The 17,500-nt window shown below is 44.8% G+C and overlaps 1 long non-coding RNA gene across 1 annotated transcript in view; it reads right to left on the bottom strand.

Moving 5' to 3' along the window:
• Positions 1–998: 998 nt before the first annotated feature.
• LOC126996521 (uncharacterized) overlaps positions 999–17,500 on the bottom strand; it is a 98,634-nt gene continuing 82,132 nt past the window's right edge. The window contains exons 2-3 of the long non-coding RNA XR_007751233.1: positions 11,241–11,350; positions 999–1,125 (exon numbers count right to left, since the gene is read on the bottom strand). This is a non-coding gene — a long non-coding RNA (uncharacterized LOC126996521). The remainder of the gene's footprint in view (positions 1,126–11,240; positions 11,351–17,500) is intronic.

Genomic DNA, 17,500 nt, shown 5'->3' with positions numbered 1-17,500 from the left:
AGGCGTTTTTGGAGCAGCGGCACAGGCATTTACTATGGCCTAGTAAACAATAAAGGAACACAAATAAAGATACAGTCGGGTGATGGTTAGCGGTATTACGTAACATTGTCAACATCGTTTACACACTAGCATGTCATCATTATGCATCATATAACTATAATTAGTATTCTACTGGCAGTGTATCATGTCAATCACATAATTTACCTGGTCGTCATTGGGGGTGGTGCAGCGTGGCCGGCCGACCCGTGGCATGTCTTCTGTTTCACCAGTGTCTTCATGTCGCCGCATCCACCTTGCTACTGTGTTGCGGTGGATACGAAACTGCCGCGCAATATCAGAATTGGTGTGGCCCGCTTCATGTAGGGCAACGATAGCTCCACGCGTTGACTGTGAAGTCTCCATCGGAACTGACAGACGTTATTGGCCGACAATGACTATGTTAGGCTTTCGTGAACACTGTTCCGAATCATGAGCCCAGTGATTCTGACCTTCCGAACTAGCCACAGTCAGACATACCAACCCTTACCCCCACAACACCAGCACCTGTGTGAACATTTTCGGACGGCATCGGGCACCCTCTGCACCGATACTTTTGAGATCCAGTGTACATTAGGAGCTTGACAATGTATCCAGGAGTTCCCCTTAAAAGCAGTTTATTAAAGTTTCCAGTAGTTCACTCTGTCAAAGGCCTTGCTGGCGTCAAGGAAGCAAAGGTAGACAGGTGAGGCCCTGGAAGTGAAATACTCAATACTATTCTTCAACTTTCACACGCACATCTCAGTGCCGTGTCCTTTCTTGTAACTAAACTGATTGTCCAGCGTAGTCAGGTAGGCCTCTAGGCGGTGCAGAACTGACTTCTCATATGACCTCTATGACCTCTCAGCCTCCGTGATCCCCCCTGTGGTCCCCCTTGTATTTTCCTTCCAGGTGTTACAACAGGTAAGGGGTGCACCTTTTTCTTACCTTTTCTTGGTGCTCCGTGGTCTTTTTTTTTCCTCTTGTGCCTTGATATCTTCAGTTTTTTTGTCTAGTGTCTCGATGTGTTCTTATTAATGTCTTTTTGTAGTTTTTTTGCCTCCTTTATCCTTGTCTTTGTTTTCCTCTTTTCTCTTCTTTTCCTCTTTTCTGCGTAAAAAGAAAAAAGTTTGTTGTTAGATTACAGATTGACCGACCGGCATACTGACATACATATACACATACAGAGATACACAGACATATAAACAGACATTAACAGACACAGACAGACAGACAAACATAAGCACACACACACAAAGTGCTTCATAATCATCTGTATCTCCTACTCCTAAAAACACACACAGAAAAATCACAGACGACGAATTTTTCAGTTTGCATTTTTCGTCTGCTTCTCCTCTTCCAGCTCACCACAGAACACTGAACATAAAGGAATCAGAAAACAAAACAAAATCTGTAAGAATAACGGAAAAAATGTGTCACATGCATTGGTGGAGGAAGGGGAAGCGAGGGAGGAGGAAGGGAAGAAGGAGGTGGAGGAGGAAGAGAAGAGGGAGGAAGAGAAATGGGAGGAAGGGGAGGGGGAAGAAAGGGAGGAGGAGGTGGAGGAGGAAAGGGAGAAATTGGAGGTGGAGGAGGAAGGGAAGGGGGAGGGAGGGAAGAGGGAGGAAGGGGAGGAGAAGGAGGAGGTGGAGGAGGAAGGGAAGGAGGAGGAAGAGAAAGTGGAGGAAGAGAAGGGGAGGAAGAGAAGGGGGAGGAAGAGAAAGGGAAGGAAGAGAAGGGGAAGGAAGAGAAGGGGAAGGAAGAGAAGGGGAAGGAAGAGAAGGGGGACGAAGAGAAGGGCGAGGAAGAGAAGGGGAAGGAAGAGAAGGAGAAGGAAGAGAAGGAGAAGGAAGAGAAGGGGGAGGAAGGGGAGGGGGAGGAAGAGAAGGGGGAGGAATGGAAGGGGGAGAAAAGGGAGGAGGAGGTGGAGGAGGAAGGGGAGGAATAGGAGGTGGAGGAGGAAGGGAAGGAGAAGGAGTCATGGAAATATACAAGAGCTGGCAAAAAAAATTGTTAAAAATGTTTACGTAATGTGAGACTTCCGGCGTTAAAGATACACTATTCGTCACTCTTTTCATTGAATCGCAAATCAGATTAAAACGTTTGTTGCATGAATGAAAATATTCAGCCCACATTCGTTGAAAAAGTAACGAGCAGGGATTATTTTGTTCGTTTACCTCATGACAAATTTCGCCGGAAGGGCTCGAGTAAAAAAAAAACTCAACCTATTTCGGTATTGCATCGCTTTGCTGGAATTGGCCATGTTGATCTGCCTACAGTTTGAGGCCACACTCTCATCTCCTCTTTTGGAAATCGTTGTTAAGGTCGACAGTTTGTACTCTAATGGGACTTACTAATTAGGGTGATTGTAAGTACTGGCAAGTGGATGAAGTATTTGCTGGTAGAGTTAGAGAAAAGAGAAACATTAGAGGATGAACAGAGAAAGAAAAAGCATGAGTAAAATGGTTAAAAGAACGGAAAGGATGAAAAACGGGCATAACTAAAAGGAGAGAAGGATGAAAACTCAGCAAATAACAACAAAAAAAGTAAGGGAGCCAATGAAAACAAAGGAAGAAGAATTTGGATCGAGTGAAAAGCGCGTACATATATGAAGCAAAAGAAAGGTAAAGGAAGTGTTACATGGCAGAAGGAGAAGGAAAAAAAAAGAATGAAGAGACAGCGCGTACATGGGTGAGAGGAAAAGAATAGGGTAAACGTTATTGAGCAAGGAGGAGGAGGAGAAAAAGAAGACGGCTTAGAGCTAAAAGGAAGGTGGATGGAGGGAAGAGAAATGGGGAAAAAGGGAGAGAATAGTGCGAATAGTGCTGATGTATAGGAGACAAGAATAGGAGGAGGAAGGTGAAAGGATGGTGGGACGGTATAGGGGTGAAGGACATGGAGACGGAGGGAGGGGGAGATGGAGGGAGGGAGGGAGGAACGAAGGAGGGGCGGATACACCAAACCGACCATCCGTGTTATCCTGGCAGACCATCACGTTAATTAATGGTGTTTTACGTATTAGGTCACGCTCGAGAGAGAGAGAGAGAGAGAGAGAGAGAGAGAGAGAGAGAGAGAGAGAGAGAGAGAGAGAGAGAGAGAGAGAGAGAGAGAGAGAGAGAGAGAGAGAGAGAGAGAGAGAGAGAGAGAGAGAGAGAGAGAGAGAGAGAGAGAGAGAGAGAGAGAGAGAGAGAGACGGTAGGCCAGTGGTGCATACAGTATTAACAGACGTCAGAGATAGCGAGATCTAAATCCAAATGGCGGGAACAGTTATCATCTCAAGGGCAAATGCTCAGCGGGGAGGCAATTTGCTGAGCATCACAAGGAGTGGCCGCTCAATGGTTTCACAGGAGGGTGCACAGGCCGCCCCGACACGCCCAATGGCACGCCCGGGCAGTGACGTCAGCGTTTACCTGGTGACGTCAAGGAGTCCTGGGCTATCCGGTGACCCGTAGGAACGCCTGTCATGGCTGGCCGCATCCCTTTGTGTGTGTGTGTGTGTGTGTGTGTGTGTGTGTGTGTGTGTGTGTGTGTGTGTTTGTGTGTGTGTATTTCTGGCTCGCTGTTTGTCAATTAGTCGGTCTGTTTGCATGAAGAATTGCTCGGATATTTTGGGAATAACTAATAATTATACCGTTCTATTTCTCCGAGTTCTCCTCCTCGTCCTCCTCTTTCTCTTCGTCTGCTTTTGCTTCTTCTTCTTCGTCTGCTTCGCTGCTTTTTATTTTTTTTCTTCTGCGTCTGCTTCGTTTGCTTTTTTTTTTCTTCTTCTTATGCTTCTCTTTTTGTTCGTCGTTATACTCTTTCTAATCCTTATTCTTTCTCGTCTTCTTGTTATTATTATTATTATGCGTCGTTGTTCTCCTTCTTCTTCGTGTTCGTGTTCTTGTTCTTCTTCTTCTTATCCCTCCTTCTCTTCCTCCTCCTCCTCCTCCTCATTCAACCTTAAGAAGTGTCAAGTTATGTATTTCGGGTCCAGGAATAGCAACCCTACATACAACATGCGTGGAAGGCCTCTAGGGATCGCACAAGAGGCATCAGATCTATGGGTCATTATCAACACTGACCTGAGACACAGAAAACGCCGAGGGTCTGTCTTCAAAAACGGTATTTACCTGATCAAATTCATAGCAAGGAATTTCACGTGTAAGGCGCAGATTGTATTGTCTCTTTGTGTAACTTGTTTATAAGATTTCGGTTGGAATACACAACAGAGTTCTAGTTCCTCAATTACAAGGAAACCGAATTACTCGATAGAGTGCAGCGGCGCGCTACGAAAGTGATACCATCGTTGAGGGCTCGGCCATTCAGAAGAACTACTGAAGCGACTCTTTTCTGATGGAAGAGGGACGACTAAGGGGGCATCGATATAGGTCTTCAAGTACCTGAATAAGCTTTTTAACGTCAGGTATTTTTTTCAGCTCCAAACTAAACCAGGAAATAACATAACGATCAAACAATTGAAAAGAGGCAATTCAATAAGGGAATCTATAAAAGTTTTTTTTCTTCTCGAACAGAGTGATCTGCCAATGAAATAATCTTGCAAAAATATATACAAACATTTTAAACTTTAATAATCACATTGATCGTTAGGCTGTTGCGTTAGGAGAGAACTGAACGTACCAGTACGCACTTTTAGCAAATGCTTTGATCGGTGCCACGGCTCGCTGAAGAACCTGACGATTTGATTAAATCCCTAAAGCAGGCAGCTTCATTAAAAGACAGCAGACGTTTTGTTGCCTGATCTTTCATGTTCTCATGTATCCAACCCCTACCTTCTCCTCCTCCACGCCCTTCTACATGAGCGGCCGGTACGGGCGGACTAACGAGGAACACAGCCGTGGCCAAACAGGTGTTGCATGGGGTGAGCAGGTGCGCCAATTAGGTGGGAAGGTGCGTGTAAACCAGCTCACCTGTTTCGGATATTAATACACGCGAAACCCAAATAACAACAAAGCGAACACGAATAATGGACTTAGTTAGTTATCTGAAGCGTCTCAACCACTGGGGTTTAGATGGATGGCTAGGAGAGGGGGGACAGTGCTGGATATATCGAGTATTGCGAGGTGCAGATAGTGAGGATAGTGAAGGGGATGGTCAAAACTATAAGAAAACGTGAAGGAAATATAAGACCGTAGAAATAGAAAGAGCTAAATAAAAAATAAATACACAAAAGGATAAAAAGAACAAGTGCCGTCGTCTTTGGAGGGAAGGTGAAGGCTAGAGAGCTCACGGGGACGCGTAACCAGGGAGATGGGGAGAAGAAAGACCAACCAGACGAGGAAGAGGGAGACGCAAGGTGTGTCGGCATTATTCAGGTGAAGCGACATAAAAAATAAGCGAGGGGGATCAAAAGGGCATCAGGGACTAGGCTGTGAGCGGCACTGGAGACGTGAAGAAGGTTGAGCCGATGGGAAGAAGGAGAGGGAAAAGATGCAACATTGATGAGGCGGCTGGCGAATGGAAGAAAGGGCAACCGTGGAGTGGATTCTGAGGGCATGTAGGAGAGGGAGATAGAGGTAGACAGATAGATAGATAGATAGATAGATATATAGACTGCTGACAAATGGGAAAAAGGACAACAAAGGGGTGGACTTTAAAGGCATATAGGTAAGTGAGATAGAAAGGTAATTAGATAGACAAATAGATAGATAATTGGCAAATGGAAGAAACGGCAAGGAAGGAGTGACTTATATATGTATGTAGGTAGGCATTAGAGCTTGATAGATATAGATAAATGTGTAAATATATAGAGATAGATAGAAACAGATAGACAGACAGATAGATAGACAGCTGGCATATGGGAAAAAGGGCAAGACAGGGAGTGGGTTCTTTATATATGTAGGTAAGAGATACAGACAGAAACACAGACAGATGAGGGTAAGTGGAGAGGGCATAGAGGGACGAGAAGTGGAGGAGGCCGAAGAGAAGTGGATGCAATATTCCAGGTACATCATAGGTCACATATTGATCAAGTTAACCTTAAAGTGAGAACCAGACACTGACACCGGAAGAGTTGGCAGGAACGGCTGTATCGACGACGGCGGTGGCGGGGAGACAGGGCGGGGCGGTGCGGTGAATGAGAGGGAGAGAGGGAGGTGTGGCAGAGATAGGCAGAGCGATGTCGGGGACGGGATGGAGGAGGTTCGATAGGAGGGGTGGAGATAAGAGAAACGGAGATGGAGTGAAGCGAAGGAAGAGATGGACAGAGGAGTGGTGGTAAAGGGAAGAGGGAGGTGGAAGCGGGATGGGAGAGGAGAAAGTGGAGCGGAGGCGAAGTGTGAGGACATAGGATGGTATGGAGTGAGGAAGAGTGAGGGGGCAGAGGTGGAAGATGGAAAGGGAAGGGAAAGGTGGATGGAAGCGAAATGGGAGAGGAGTGAGAGAGAAACGTGTGGTGGTCCAGGTAGGTGTGGAGTGATGGAGAGTGAGAAGCAGAGGTGGAAGATGCGAGGTAGATTTCAGGAGAGAAAGGGGACTCGGAGTTAAAAGGAGTGCTTCGGGTTGGGGCGGGGGTAGTAGTAATAGTACGACATCATGGGACCCGGAAGCAGCAGTTAGGGCAGAATGGGGCGAGAAAGGCCGGGGCGATGCAGCAAACGGGTGCGCAGAACAGGGTGCCTCCGGGAACGGGGAGACGTGAGTGTGGCAAGAGGTTATGAAAGGATGGTGTGACAAAGAGTTAGAGTGGAAGGAAGGATAGGAGTGGTGGAAGAGGTTGTATTCTTTCATGAGATGCAATATGGCTGAGTTGAAATGTGATACGTGTGGATGCGAAAAACAAATTGAAACACGGAAGCTTGTACCGAGCTTGAGATCAAGGTAAGATGAGGAATGACAGGGTGGGATGGTTGTGTAGATATGTGGCAGAAAGATATAGTTTTTCAGCTAGTTTTCCACCAGACAGTCACAAAGTTAACGATGCCTACAATAAAAAGTGTGAGCTTGAGATGAAGGTGAGATGAGAGAAGACAGGGTGGAAGGGTTGTATGGATACCTGGTAGAAAGAAGCACTTTTTCAGCAAGATTATAAACAGACAGCAACAAAATTTCTGATGGGTATAATAAAAGCGGCATATTAGGGGCGGAGAGTTACATATGCAAAGAAGCGGAAAAGTCTAAGGACATGGCCAGCCCCGTTTACATTACTCGACGGCCCCCATGATGGACAGAGCGAACACCTCAGATCTATTCCCCAAAACAAATTTACTTTACATCACCAAATAAGTTATATGTTAGTAGGATGAGTAATGAGCACGCTAATCATTCTCTCCATCATGATGAGCTCTTTCTTCTCAAGCACTCACTCATTCCTCAGTGCTCCCTTGCAGATGTTCATACTACATAATTCACACATGATTTAGGGAGTTATTTAAGGCGTGACGGCAAATAAAGAAGTAAAGGAGAAACAGGAAGTTGAGGAGAGCGAGAAGTAGGTGAGGAGGAGGAAGAGGAAGGGGAGAGAGAGGAGGAGGATTAAGAGGAGGAGAGGTATTGTTAGGCAAGCTACTACGTGTGTGTATGGTGTGAAGGACAAGGCCTCTGGGTGTGGCAAATGTGTTTGCGTGTTGTGTGCGTGTGCGTGTGCGTGTGCGTTTGCGTTATCCCGTATACACAAACTGGAGGATGTGTAACGTTCACCAGGAAATTATACACTGCTAAAAACAAGAATGCGGCTTTCAATGCCCTTACGCCAAGTACACATTAAAGATAGACGGAGCTGTAGTATTTTTAATCCAAAGAAAACTTAAAAATGTCTATAAATAATGGATACCTACATAAGTGCCAAGACATCTCAGGGAGTAAAGAGAAAGCTGTGTTCGGGTGTTATCAACGTTCCTAGCTGGAGTGAGTGAAGCAAGGAAGCAAGACTCGTCCTTGGAGAGAGGGAAGAGAGGGAAAGGGGGGATAGAAGGTGAAATAAAGCTATACATGTAAAAAATTATACATCGCAAAACGTCTTTAATTATGAACGGGTGACAGGATTACGACACCAATAACTCTCTCTCTCTCTCTCTCTCTCTCTGTATCTGATTACGCACACACACGCCCTGAACGCCTGCCTCTTAAAGGTGATATCCTGGCAGCGGAAAGCGGGGAGTGTCGCCCTTATGGCCATTCGCTACAGGTAACAGACGCGAAGCAGGAAGTGACCGAAGGAGGGAAAACAACGACCTTGAACGAGCGGGGACCGGGGGGGTGAAGGGGTGGAGGGAGGGAACGAGGTCACATGGGAGGCAGAAGGGATGAGGTGAAGAGAGACGAAGGGGGCAATAGAGAGAGATGGAGAGATAGATGGAAGATAAGTTAAGGGAAGGAGAGTGCTATAGAGATGAAGAGACGAAGATATGAGAGATGAAAGACAGAAATAGAAGGGATCAGACAGAAACCGAGACTGACAAAGAGAAGGAGAGAGTGAAGAGAGATTGAGAGAGAAAATGAGGCATGGGAAGAAGAGGACTAGGAGAGAAGAGGAAGGAGAGAGAAGAGGGTGAACGACCGGGAACGAAAGGGGGGAAAGCGAGGTCAGATGAGAGACAACGAAGGGGAGAGAGAGAGAGATGACGGGAGACATGGAGAGATTGACAGCTGATAAGTATAAAGGAAGGAAAGTTATACAGAAAGAGGAAGAGACGGAAATATGAGAGGAGAGAGACAGAAATGGAAAGAATCAGACAGCAACCGAGACTAACAAAGACAAGGAGAGAGAGTGAGAGAGTGAATAGAGATTGAGAGACAAAATGAGGCAGGGAAAGGAGAGACATAGAAGAGAAGAGGAAGGAGAGAGAAGAGGGTGAAGAGCAACGAAGCGGGGACGAGGCAGGGAAGATGAGGAGAGGACAGCAGGAAAGAGGTGAGCAAAGAGAAAGGAGGCAGAGATGAAGGTGCGGGGATGCGCGTCGCGGGGAGGAGAGCGGAGGGAAAGAGGCAGCCCGGAAATGTCCCTACGCCTGAGGATAATCTTCATGATGTGGGATCAAGTAGCTTCCCGCCTTTGTCCAGCCGGCCCCTAATGCTCTTAGTGCCAGGCTTGCAGTGCGGTAGTCAATACTCTTTGGTTGCAAGTCAGGTTATGAAACATTACGTCGTCGCTGTGTGTGGCAATGCAATGGCCTTGATAGTGATTCAACTAGTGCTCATATCATTTTTTTATTATAGTTTTTTTATTATTATTATAAATGTCATCATCCTCAGAGCAGTTTTCATCCCTACTAATGAGCTTTCATTATGTGGAGTTAATGTACTTGTTTAGCAGATGAGGTTCCAATACATAAAGCCGTAGTTTTAGGTATTATCAAAGAATTTTTCATAAACGAAAAAAACTCATTTATTAGTAGCGTTAAAAATTCCATTTGGCTTACCTCTAAAGAGATTTCAAAAAGCTAATCTCGTTACTTTGGATATTCATAGCCAACAGAATTTTTACATACTTTATATATACAAAATAAAAAGGGAACAAAAAATGCTAATAAAAGTTGTGTATATGCGAGTGCAAGTGTGTGTGTGTGTGTGTGTGTGTGTGTGTGTGTGTGTGTGTGTGTGTGTGTGTGTGTGTGTGTGTGTGTGTGTGTGTGTGTGTGTGTGTGTGTGTGTGTGTGTGTGTGTGTGTGTGTGTGTGTGTGTGTGTGTGTGTGTGTGTGTGTGTGTGTGTGTGCGTGTGTGTGTGTGTGTGTGTGTGTGTGTGTGTGTGTGCGTGTGTGTGTACGCTAACGCTTCTCATCCCATTTTGAAATCACGAACATTAGCCGGATTGAAGATAATGAACCGTGGCTTGTCTGTTACGTAGATTTGTTGACCTCTCTCTCTCTCTCTCTCTCTCTCTCTCTCAGCCACGCGGAAGTCGTAATGCAGGAAGGTAGATTGGCTGATAGGCGAAGTAGTGAGTGAGGGAGGAAATGAGGGCGTGAGGGAGGGAGGGAGAGAGGGAGGGAGGGAAGGGGAGAGGCAGTGAGGGTGGTTAGAGCAGCAGCCTCCTTTGTTCTACTCTTTAAGCACCCCTCCCGAGCCAGCCTCACCTAATGCCTCACTGATTACCTGCCTCACTCACTTACCTGTCCCGGTTCACCTCCCCTTACCTGGACTGGAGCGTTTTAATGCTGTGATTCCTCCCTCCCTCTCTCTCTTTCTCTCTCTCTCTGTTTCGGTCTCTCTGTCTGTATGTCTGTTTGTCTCTCTCTGTCCCTCTCCTTCTCCCTCTCGGTCTGTCTCTCTCTCAGGCTTAAACACACACACACACACACACACACACACACACACACACACACACACACACCATAAAAACCCCTGTACACCCATGCAAACACGAAAACAATTACCTGTCCTTTTTTTATCCCCCGCTGAATGCAGGTAGCGGCCAATTTTTTCTTTGTTTCTCTCTTTTTGTTACGGGTAGGAACAATGTTATTTCCCCCTAAGGTGTTTCTGCGGCCTGAGGAAAGGAGGGAGGGAAGGAGGAGGATGAGGAGGAGAAGGTGGGGGGAAAGAGGGAAGGGATGGAAGAGAGGAAGGCCCAGAGCACTCGGGGGGATTAACCTACCTGGACTCATGTGTGTTACCTGAGAACTGAAGTTAATTAACGAGGTTTGGGGATCTTGTGTCAGCGTTCTCTGTGTGTGTGTGTGTGTGTGTGTGTGTGTGTGTGTGTGTGTGTGTGTGTGTGTGTGTGTGTGTGTGTGTGTGTGTGTGTGTATAATTGCAACAGAATTATATGATTTAGCCATAAAAACTATCATTAAAAAGCCATCATTAAAACAGAGAGAAGTAGATGAAATATATTTAAAAGGGAAAGGAAGGGAAAAACAGACCCACCCATACAAACAAACAAACACACAAAAAATTCTCCCCACTTCCACATACAAATACATAGAGATAGAAAGAACCGGACAGAGAGAAAAAGAAACACAGACTAATCCATGCACTATCAGGAAGGCACTCACACAAGCAGGAAATCGGTAGAAACATACACATACACCCACTCAGAGCCAGGCAGTCAGAGCGAGAGAGTGCGTGGGACAAACTTTCTTCTTACATAACAAAACTTTTCATTCATACAGCCCCAGACGTCCCAAAGAATCATAACAAGCTCACGATGAAACGTAGAATAACAAACCTTGACACACGAAAGTCGCCCATCACTAATTAGGCCGCAGATCATAAACATGTCTTTCATTACTTCTGGTCACAAAGGTAAGGCCAGGTAGACTCATTAGGGCGTCAAGTGTACGTACCTGCTGAAACTACGATATGAAAGCAGAATGTAGCCGACGTAGATCCCCGCGTGAGCTGCATACGCCGAGCCACAGCCGGGTAATCTTTCAAAGCCGCGGTTTGTCCCTTTCTGAAATGCACAAAGGAGATGAGAGATAATCACATGAAAGACATCTGAGAAATTATGTTACGTTGGGAATATACTTATCGTGCAAGCATAGAAATGACGATAGAGAAGTATAGATGGACAAATATACATACTTAAATAAATATATGAATCCGTGAGTTGAGAGAGACAGAGATAGAAGGACATAAATATAGATAGATAGGTAGATAGAGAGAGATAGAGAGAGAAGGGACAGAAAAAGACAGGCAGAATACGTAAAGTCAGACAGCAAATACCTTGCCAGCCAGACACACAGATACACACAGACAGACAGACAGACAGGCAAAGGCAGCCGCAAAGCTTCATATCCATCCAGAGACAGAGACACAGAGACAGACAAACAGACAGAAACAGAGACCCAACGAGAGAGAACAGACGCAGCCAAAATATAAACCCAAACAACAGTAAAAAACACGACCCAGGGAAATCAGGAACACCACAAAAATTATACACAAACTTAGAGACAAAGAAAGAAAGGGACAAAGCCAGGAATACAAGCCACCACCACCCCCATCCCCCCGCCCCCACACACAGACAAACAGATGCATACAGATTGGAAACAAGCTGGAAGACCGACCCCTCACGAAAGAATAAAGAGAAAAGACCCTCCCCCGGCCACCCTCCGCTAAAGATTCGTGGAGCCAGATGAGAACAGAGTGTTGGAGAGCTGAGTTAATATTGAACATTCACTGGTGGAAGAGAGAGAGAGAGAGAGAGAGAGAGAGAGAGAGAGAGAGAGAGAGAGAGAGAGAGAGAGAGAGAGAGAGAGAGAGAGAGAGAGAGAGAGAGAGAGAGAGAGAGAGAGAGAGAGAGAGAGAGAGAGAGAGAGAGAGAGAGAGAGAGAGAGAGAGAGAGAGAGAGAGAGAGAGAGAGAGAGAGAGAGAGAGAGAGAGAGAGAGAGAGAGAGAGAGAGAGAGAGAGAGAGAGAGAGAGAGAGAGAGAGAGAGAGAGAGAGAGAGAGAGAGAGAGAGAGAGAGAGAATGATAAGGTGGAGCATTTAATGAGGAACGTTAAAGAGGTGACCTTGTTCTGGTGGAAGAGGAGGAGGAGGAGGAGGAGAATTATATAGAGGAAGCAGGGGAACATGAGGAAATTAGTGAACGATGATGATGAAGACGAAAAAATGAAGAGGTCAAAGAAGAAGAAATGAAAGACAAATTGATAACGACAAAACAAAAGATAAGAAAAAAGAAAAAAGAAAAACAAAAATCTGCTTAAAAGAAGAAAAGAGAAGCAGACAAAAAAGAAAGGTCAAGAGGAGTTAGAGGAGGAATAGTATAACGAACAGGAAGAGGAAGTCGCGTAGGAGGAAGAGGAAGGGAAGAGGAAGCGATCAATGGGCGAAGGAAGTGGAGGAGGAGTGGGAGGAGGAGGAGGAAGAGGAGGAGGAAGTCGATAAATAAAAAAAAGAACAAAAGCCGAAAAAGAGGACATAGAGGAGAGGAAAGAGGAAAAGGAGTAGGAGGAAAAGAAAGAAGAGAAAAGTCACAGAAAAATAACTAAAACTAAAGAAAAAGAGAAAAAAATAAAATAACAAAAACAATAATGAAGAGAAGGAGCAAAAACGGAGAAGATAAGGAAGAGGAAGGAAGAAAAAAAAGAGGATGAAGGATAAGAGGATAAAGAAAGCAAAAAATGAAGGAAAGCGACCAGACACAAGCTAGAAAACCCTCCTTCCCTTCCTTCCCTCTCCCTTCCTTCCTCTCATTTCCTTCCCCTATCCCTCTCCCTTCCCCTTCCAGCTCCTTCACTACCTCCCTCTCTTCCTCTCCCTCTTTCCTCCCGCCATTGTCCCCCCTACCCGTCTTCCTTCCACTTCCCCTCCTTCTCCTTCTCCTCCTCCTTCCCTCCCTCTTCCTGCCTAATGCCACACACACACACATTGATCCGTCGCCTCGTCCGGCCGGTCAGGTCACCCCTTGTATGCCCCTAATTGGCTGTCTGAGCAGGTAACAAGCAGGTGTGTGTGTGTGTGTGTGTGTGTGTGTGTGTGTGTGTGTGTGTGTGTGTGTGTGTGTGTGTGTGTGTGTGTGTGTGTGTGTGTGTATGAGATTGTGTGCATGCGTGTGTGTGTACATTGTTACGTACTAAATTACAAAACCAATTACTGCTCGAGTGTGTGTGTGTGTGTGTGTGTGTGTGTGTGTGTGTGTGTGTGTGTGTGTGTGTGTGTGTGTGTGTGTGTGTGTGTGTGTGTGTGTGTGTGTGTGTGTGTGTGTGTGTGTGTACCTGTCACGTAACTAAAGGAATAAGGAAGTTTCAGGCAAACACGGAAAAAATACGATGGTTGGAAAGGAAGGAAGGAAGGAAGGAAGGAAGGAAAGAGGAAGAAAATAAAAGGTAAAAAGGAAGAAGCGAAATATAGAAAGAAGTAGAGGGTGAGAAAATTGGAAGAATAAAATAGAAAGAGATGAGACAGAGAAAACAAAGAAAAGAGAAAGGACAGAAAAAAAAGACAAGGCAAGAAAAAAATAATGAGTGGAAAAAAAACGAATAAACATAAAAAGAAAGCAAGTAGAGAAAAATTGAGAGAGAGAGAGAGAGAGAGAGAGAGAGAGAGAGAGAGAGAGAGAGAGAGAGAGAGAGAGAGAGAGAGAGAGAGAGAGAGAGAGAGAGAGAGAGAGAGAGAGAGAGAGAGAGAGAGAGAGAGAGAGAGAGAGAAAAAAAACAGAGAAACAGACAGAGAGAGAAAAGGACATTGACAGAGAGAAGTGGAAGGTAAACGTGTGAGGAAAGATAAAAAGGAGAGGAGACGAAGGAAAGGAGAGGCAGGCGAGGTGAGAGAGCTGGGAGGCGTGAAGGGGAGAGTCAATAGGAAGAATAACAAGAAAAAAGGAGAAAAGAGAGAGAAAAAACGTGGTGTTAATTCCGTTCATCATTTTTCTTCCGGGTACCTTTCCTCTGTCTGTCTGTCTGTCTGTCTGTCCCCTATACAAACACACATACACACACACATACTCACTCCTTCACGTACAAACACCTCTGGATTGTCCGTTAACCTTGCAAGTGTGTTCGTGTGCGTGTGTGTGTGTGCATGTGTGTGTGTCATGTCCCCTTCCACGTGTGACCTTTAGCATATCATAGGAGGAGGAGGAGGAAATGATGAAGTAAGAGGGAGGGAAGGTGGAAGTGAAGAAGAGAGGTGGACGAAGGGGAACAGAAGGAAATGAGGAAGAATGAATGCGAAGAGAGAGAAGCAGAGAAGGAAAAGAGAAAGAGGATTATGGTAGTGAGAGAGGAAGAGTAGAGACAGGAAGAGAGAAGAGGAAAGAAAACTAAGGGAGGAAGAACATGCAGAGGAGAAAAAGGAAAATAATAGGATGAGAGGAAAGGAGAGAAAACAAAGGGAGGAAGAACACGCAGAAGAGAAAGAGGAAGAGAAAAGGAAGAGTGGATAGGAAAGCAAAATAATGGAGAAACAACATACAGAGGAGAGGAAAGGAAGAAACAATGTATATGAAGGAGAAGGCGGAGAAGGAGGAGGGAGAGAAGCGCAGAAAAAAAGCGAGAGAGAGAGAGAGAGAGAGAGAGAGAGAGAGAGAGAGAGAGAGAGAGAGAGAGAGAGAGAGAGAGAGAGAGAGAGAGAGAGAGAGAGAGAGAGAGAGAGAGAGAGAGAGAGAGAGAGAGAGAGAGAGAGAGAGAGAGAGAGAGAGAGAGAACGGGAAGGCAAGGGGGAAGAAGGAGAGGTAAGGAGCGACAGGGAGAGAGAGCGAGAGGGGAGAGAGGGAGGGAGAGAGGGAGAGCGACAATGAGAGGTTTGGGGAGTGTAAATCTCAGGTGGGCCACTCCTTACCTGTGCCCAATCTTCCGGAGGTGACTCGCTGGGGAAGCATAAACTATCACGTCCCGCATATTCCTTTTCCTCTTCCTCCTCCTCCTCCTGCTCCTACAAGTATTCCTCCCTCCTCCTCCTCCTCCTCCTCCTTACCCATCCATCCCACACACAAACATACACACAAACACGCTACACCCACCAACACATAAAGATGAAGAAGGGATTACGTAGACCTTGAGACCTCGATTCTGTTCTTTTGCGTTTCGGCCCCTCCGTAATTAAGCAGTCAGATTTTTTTTATATATTTCTCGTGTGTCATCAATTTTAAGTTGGTGTTCGGTATCGGTTGCAGTTCGGTATCACGGTCATTACTTTTCGTTTTGCTTCTTCCGTCACCACTACCACAATCATCACCACCACTATCACCACCATAATCATCACCACCACCTCCACCACCACAAGCAGGAAATAAGGAGCTTCGATCAAAGGCTGCGATGTCTCCTCTCTCTCCCCCCGCCCTCTCTCGCTTCCATCTCTAATACCCATCAATTTGCCGGAGTTTTTATTTCTTTACCTTTTTTATTACGAGATGTATTTTTCTGTTGTTCTATATTTTTAGCTGTCATTCTTCACGTTTTCACTATTGATCCTCGTATTCTTTATTCCTGCACGCATTATGTCGTTTTGTGATACGTCTGAACCTTCTTTCCTTCTCATCTTTTTATTATTTTATTCCGGTTCCTCTTTGCATCGTCTCTGTTATCATCTCTTCTCTTCCCTTGCTTTCATTTTTTCCATCCTATTGCTTCTCTCCACTTTTATTCCTCTCGTATTGTTACTGTATTTCTTTCGTTTTTCTAATCATTACTTCTTCTCTCACCACGTCTTAAGAATTTCGCTTTCCCACTCTCTCTTCTCAAAACCTTCTATTAAAACTATTTCCTTTAAGTTTTCTCGCTTTTCTATCAATACTTTCTCCTCTTTCGTTTCTGGGAGCCGTATTCCTACTGTATTTCTCTCCCTTTTCTGTTTATTACATCTTACAATACCCCCTCTCTCCATATGTTTCTGATTCAGTTCTCGTTCTTTCTCTTCTCAATATCTTCTATTAAACTCAATTTTTATGTCTCTCGATTTTCCTATCATTACGTTTTACTCTTCCCTTTTTCTGTGTATTTCTCACCCTTTTCTGTTTATTACATCTGATAATACCCCTCTCTCCAAATGTTCATAGTTCAGTTCCCGTTCTTTCTCTTCTCAATACCTTCTATTAAACTTAACTCTTATTTCTGTCGCTTTCCCTATACTTACTTTCTACTCTTTTCTTTCTTCTTCCCTTCCTTGCTAATTCACATCTCCCATTCTATCTTCTCAATATCTTCTAACTACTTCCTTATTAAGTTCTCTCGCTTTTCCTATCAATACTTTCTACTCCTTCCTTCCTTGATGTCTTTCTAATTCACATTCCACTCTCAATCTCCTTCATATACTCTATTAAACCTATTACCCTCGCATCTCCAATTGCTTATGCAAAATCAGTTCAGGGTCATATCTTAAAAATACTACCTCTTCTACAACCCTCTCTTCCTTCTCCTCCTTCCTTCTCTTTTCCTTCCTCCTCACATGACACTGATCCTTCTCAAGGCGTGGGAATCGAATCACCGTCTACTGTTATAGCATTCATTCTATTCTCCATCCCTCTCTTCCGCCTCTCTGTCTTGTCTTTCCACGTATTATTCTTCTCCTCCTCTCCATATTCTGTAATGCTCTTTATATAATCCCCCTCCATTAAAGCAAGAGGAGAAGAAAAACGGGAAAGAAGAAAGAGGTGAACAAGGAGGAAGAGGAGAAGGAGCAGAAGAACTGAGGTCACGGGATAAGGGAGAAGCTTGCTACCTCTCATTGTTTAAGTCCTGCATACGATTCTTAACTGCATGAAAGGAAAGAATAAAAAGAATGAGAGGAATATATGAAAGCCGGAACAACTGAGGGAGGTAAAGAAGGAAGAAGGACAAATAAAGAGAGTAGAATAAAGTAAAGAGAAGAAGGAAGAAATGAGTGAGTCAAGAAAGTAAGCTTGACACGAAGAAGTAAAGAGAGGAAGAAAGAAATTAAGATAAAAGGAAAAGAGAGAAAGAAGGAAGCAAGAACTAAAGGTATGAAAGTAGGGAGGAAAGAAGGAAGGAAAACCGGAAGGAACGAAAAAAGTAGCTAAGGAATAATGGGAGATAAACGAAAAATAAATCGTTCTAAAGTAATTCATGTAATGTAGAATAATTACACAAAAGTGGAGAGAGAGAGAGAGAGAGAGAGAGAGAGAGAGAGAGAGAGAGAGAGAG

Source organism: Eriocheir sinensis, chromosome 10, assembly GCF_024679095.1.
Source record: "Eriocheir sinensis breed Jianghai 21 chromosome 10, ASM2467909v1, whole genome shotgun sequence".
In the NCBI taxonomy this organism is placed as follows: domain Eukaryota; kingdom Metazoa; phylum Arthropoda; class Malacostraca; order Decapoda; family Varunidae; genus Eriocheir; species Eriocheir sinensis.
Note: the sequence above shows the minus strand (reverse complement) of the source record. Positions and strands in the feature narration are given on the sequence as shown.